Source organism: Triticum dicoccoides, chromosome 4A (assembly GCF_002162155.2).
Source record: "Triticum dicoccoides isolate Atlit2015 ecotype Zavitan chromosome 4A, WEW_v2.0, whole genome shotgun sequence".
In the NCBI taxonomy this organism is placed as follows: domain Eukaryota; kingdom Viridiplantae; phylum Streptophyta; class Magnoliopsida; order Poales; family Poaceae; genus Triticum; species Triticum dicoccoides.
The window spans coordinates 469,095,762-469,101,278 of record NC_041386.1 but is presented as its reverse complement, the minus strand read 5'-3'; positions in this window follow the sequence as shown (position 1 = coordinate 469,101,278).

Genomic DNA, 5,517 nt, shown 5'->3' with positions numbered 1-5,517 from the left:
TCATCCGGATGAACCAGGGCACAATCGTAGTAGTTCTCCCAGTGCTACCTTAGCCGATATAACGGAACATAAGGTACCAAAACATGGGAGCCGGGAAAACCCAACATTTGACCAAAGACATGATTCGGAGCTAATGCATATAGGGCCAAACTCGCGACGCCGAACACTCCCTAAGGTGTGCGGTCTTTATAACATATACCGGGCTAAACAATGCCCTTAAGAAGAAACCCCATGTGTCCAGGTACATGCAAAATCCTGGTGTGGCCTCATGCCAATAACGCCAGCATCCTTCTCGGTTGTGCGAAGTATCCATAGGATATGAGCAACAAGAGACAACAAAAAAGGTTTACGCATGGTCTTAATCTAAAAAGAAACCTCTGGGCGGGTCCCTGCTCCACGTCTGCGCCTGTGTCTCCGTTGTGCCATGTCCTGGATGGGTGTAGCATGATTATCATCTGTAAAAGGAAAGAACTTAGGTGAAAGTTGCCGTGCCAAAAAAAGGAAGACTTGGTTATTATCAATGAACTATCAAAATTCAGGAGAAGGCAAGTTGAGCCGGGCTGGCCCTGATTACACACGGGGAGCCCCTGCTACCGTTTATGAGGGTTTGCTCATCAAACCCATCTCACATAAATGTGATGGAACGCCGGACTCGTCTAACCGTGTCCGTGGTCTTGACAACCTGCCATTTTTTCTGGTTGGTGAGGCCGTCTAGTTTGTGGCTGTTAGAGCCGCCACGTCCTCTTCCATACGTAAAAAATGTTCGGTATTTCTGCTAACCGTGATGATGCCACGTGGATCGGGCATCTTGAGCTTGAGAAAAGCATAATGCGGTATTGCATTAAAACGAGCGAAAGCCGCCCTTCCGAGTAGTGATTGATAATCACTTCGGAATGGAGCGATGTGAAAAGTTAACGTTTTGCTTCGGAAGTTATCGGGAGAACCGAATACCACCTCTAGTAGTAGAGAGCCCGTATAGCGGGCCTCTTGGCCTGGTATTACTCCCTTGAAGGTAGTATTACTGTGGTTTATTTGTGTCGGGTTTATCCCTATTTTGCGGACTATGTCCTGATATATCAGATTTAGATCACTGCCACCGTCCATGAGGACTCGTGTGAAATGGTACCCATTTATGATTGGGTCTAACACCAAGGCCATCAGTCCTTTGCGCCAGATATTTGTATCGTGATCCCTACGATCAAAAGTGATCGGGCAGGCCAACCAGGGGTTGAACCTAGGGGTGACGGGCTCTATGGCTCGTGTGCATCGGAGTGCATGATTGCTTCTCCTATTTGTCACATGGATCACGTTTACGATTTTAACCTCTGGCGGGAACTTTTTCTGTCCTCCGGCGCTTTGTGGCGAGGTTCATCCTCGTCTTCGCTTGGTGTCTCTTCCCCTTTGTGTTCGGCGTTTAGCTTACCAGCCTGCTTGAAGACCCAACATTCTCTGTGGGTATGATTTGCAGGTTTGTCTGGGGTGCCGTGAATCTGACGGAGTTTGTCAAGAATTTTGTTTAGGCCAGATTGTCCTTCTGTGCTGCTTTTGAAAGGCTTTTTCCACTGACCTGGTCGAGAGTCCCTGAATCCGGCGTTTACCGCTGTGTTATCTGGGCTACCTTCTTTATTTCGACGCTTGTTTTTGTTGCGTCGTGGTTTACCACTGCCATCCCTAACTTCAGATTTGCTTGGGTCGCTGGGGCTGCTACGGGCCAACCAGCTGTCCTCACCCGCACAAAAGCGGGTCATGAGGCTTGTTAGTGCTGCCATCGTTCTCGGTTTTTCTTGGCCGAGGTGTCTGGCAAGCCATTCGTCTCGGACACTGTGTTTAAAAGCTTCTAAGGCTTCGGCGTCCGGACAGTCGACGATTTGGTTCTTCTTGGTGAGGAACCTTGTCGGTGTCAAAACCGGCGGATCTCGAGTAGGGGGTCCCGAACTGTGCGTCTAGGTCAAATGGTAACAGGAGGCATGGGACACGATGTTTTACCCAGGTTCGGGCCCTCTTGATGGAGGTAAAACCCTACGTCCTGCTTGATTAATATTGATGATATGGGTAGTACATGAGTAGATCTACCACGAGATCAGAGAGGCTAAACCCTAAAAGCTAGCCTATGGTATGATTGTTGTTTGTCCTACGGACTAAAACTCTCCGGTTTATATAGACACCGGAGAGGGCTAGGGTTACACAGAGTCGGTTACAATGGTAGGAGATCTACATATCCGTATCGCCAAGCTTGCCTTCCATGCCAAGGAAAGTCCCTTCCGGACACGGGATGAAGTCTTCAATCTTGTATCTTCATAGTCCAGGAGTCCGGCCGAAGGTATAGTCCGGCTATCTGGACACCCCCTAATCCAGGACTACCTCAGTAGCCCCTGAACCAGGCTTCAATAACGATGAGTCCGGCGCGCAGATTATCTTCGGCATTGCAAGGCGGGTTCCTCCTCCAAGTACTTCATAGAAGATTTTGAACACAAAGGTAGTGTCCGGCTCTGCAAAATAAGTTTCCACATATTGCCATAGAGAGAATAGTATTTACACAAATCTAATCTGCTGGCGTATTCCGTAGCGTGACATCACACCACGGCCAAGTCTTTATTCGAATCGTTTCACTGTCCCACCTCAACGCGTTTAGCGAGGCGGTTTCCTTGGCACGTCTTGTTAAAGCAGAGATCGTGTCCCCTTATTCCGGGATTCTCATCAATACGGGTGTGGGTAACCCAACCGCGCCATTGACTACGGCGCTTGGGCGATAAGCGAGTTTTACCAGGCTGGTGGGGGCGCATAGTCGCGTCCGCCCACATAAGGGGATAAGGATCCACCTTTTCATCCACGCCTTCTTCCTCCTTTGCCTATCCATTTCTGCGCACTTGAGCTCCAGCGCCCAAGTCCGCACACCCCACCTCAACCTTCTCCAGCCATGGTCGGAGCGGGAGGCAAGTGGATGGTCTCCTCCGTCACGGAGGGACACATCAAAAAACTGAGGAAGGCCGGATACTTGTCTAACAACAATGCACACCGACTTCCCGAAGAGGGGCAGCTCATCCCCACCCCTAGGCCCCATGAGAGGGTGGTGGTCCTCCCCCATTTCCTCCGCGGACTGGGCTTCCCTCTCCACCCATTTTTCCGGGGGCTCATGTTCTACTATGGCCTGGATTTCCACGATCTGGCCCCGAAATTTGTCCTCAATATCTCGGCATTTATCGTCGTGTGTGAGGCTTTCTTCTGCATCCTCCCCCATTTCGGTTTATGGCTCAAGACTTTCAACGTCAAGCCGAAGGTGGTGCGCGACACCCAGGCGGAGTGCGGAGGCGCCATGGTGGGCAAGATGCCCAATGTCCTATGGCCCGAGGGCTCCTTCGTGGAGTCCCTAAAGGGGTGGCAATCGGGGTGGTTTTACATCACCGAGCTGCGCGACCCTGAATGGGTCGCAGCCCCCGAGTTCCGATCCGGACCCCCCACACGGCTCACCTCCTAGAAAGAGACAGGCCTGTCGTGGGGTAAAGAAGGAGAGCTGACCGGACTCCAAACATGCGTCCAAACCCTGGTGGACAAGAAGCTCAAACTTGTCAACGTAGTCCAGGTTATGCTCGTCCGCCGGATCCTCCCGTGTCAACAACGGGCTTTCAACCTGTGGGAATTCGACCCAGTGCAACACCGAACTCTGAGCAGGCTCTTCGACACGACGTACGAAGATGCCTGGAAGGTGCTTTTCAAGGGCGCCGAGGCCCCCACATCCGCTACCGAGGATCGCGGATTCAGCACACAGCGTCGCGCTTGTGCGGTAAGCTGTTTTTACCTTTTACAGGGTATTAGTTTTTTCTAGTTTGACTCCATGCGGGATCTTAAGCTCCCTTACCTTTGATAGGATTGGCAGGAGACGTCCGGACAGATCAACTATCCGGCTCCTTTGCCCGAAGGCCCAGCGGACGCTCGCTTGGCGAAGCTGCTGGTTCCGGCACCCTATGTGGTGCCGGAGAAGAAGGCCAAGAAGAAGGCCACGGGGACTCGGTAGAGTGCCCGGCGCCTGGGGGTGTCGGATTCATCATCCGACGACTCCAAGACGCACTCCTCCCGTGAAGACGAGGAGGAGGAAGAAGAGACCTCTCCCCCTCCAGCGGGGGGAGAGAAGAAAAGGAAGGCCGCCCCAACTGGGGAGGCCGAAGGGTCCAAGAAGGGGAAAACCCTTCCTCCGAACGGCTCCACCAATGCCGACGATGGCGAAGAGGTGTGGCCGCACAGGGCCAAGCCCCTGGCGAGATCATAAGTGTCCGGATACCGGAGTGATTCATAGTATTCCTCCATTGCACAGCTTTTCCTTATGTCGAACATGTTTATGCAGTCCACCCAAAGACCGGCTCGATGTGTCGTCGAGCGGTTCCCTGGACTCGTCGGATGTGAATTCGCTTCCGACGGCTACCTCCCCCCACCCTATGGACGACGCCGAGGTGCTGTCCCAACAGGTTCCAAGCCAGGAGGAGGTGGTCCTGGAGGCACCGCAAGGCGACCTCCCGGACTCCAGGCGCAAAGGGGATAAAACCCCCAAGGGCTCCGAGTCCGGCCTTGAGCCGGACACCGTGCCGGAACCTTCAATGGTTCCGGACTCCAGTAGGCGGCCTCCTTCCAAGAGGAGCGAGCCTACCAAGCCGGTGACCTCCGTCCAACCGGAGGCACCGGACAATTTGCTGGAGATGCTTAACGGCGCCTCCATCGATGAGGAGCACCGGACTATTATGAGTGTTGTGATCCAGAAGGTTCAGTCCGCCAAGAGCGGACTGACTGAAGCCTGTGCCAGCCTTCTAACAGGCTTTGAGGTAAGTAAAGAGTATGTAAAAATATTACCGCATAGACAGTAGCCCCTGATGCTCTGTTCGGCGTTCGGAAAGAAAAGCCGAATAGAGGATCTAATAACATTCGCAGGAGTCTAACATAATCAAGTCAATATGTGTATGCAGGCTTCGCTGCTGGCCTCTGCCGCACTGACTGCGGAGGTGGATACGCTGAAGCAAAACCTCGCGCGGTCCGAGAACGAGCTCGGCCATGCCAAGAGGTAACTCGAGGAGAAGGAAGGTAAGTAATACCTTGCGCAATTATATAGAGAATATGTGGTTGCAAAAAATGACAGGATCAATGTGCTATTATAGGGGCCACAACCGAGGTGGCAACCCTTAAGCAAGCGTTGTCCGAGGCCGAAAACAGGGCGGCCGCGGAGCGCACGGAGAGAGAGAGAAGAAGGAGGCGCGGGTGGAGGAGGTGCAGAAAGAGCTCCAGGCTCTCATGAAAAAAACACGAGAGTTTGGAGCTTGACTCAAAGACGCAAGCGTCCGAGCTTGCGGCAGCCCTCAAAAGCGTGAAGTCTGCAAAGGCCGAAGCCCAGAAAGCCCTCGAAGAAATTGACGCGATGAAGAAGATAGCGGCGGGTAAGGCATTCATTATGCAAAGCAAGCACGTGAAAGTGAATTACTTATTACTTACCTGAGTCCGGAGCTCTCTAGGAGCGTTCGCAGATTTGCCCCGCAG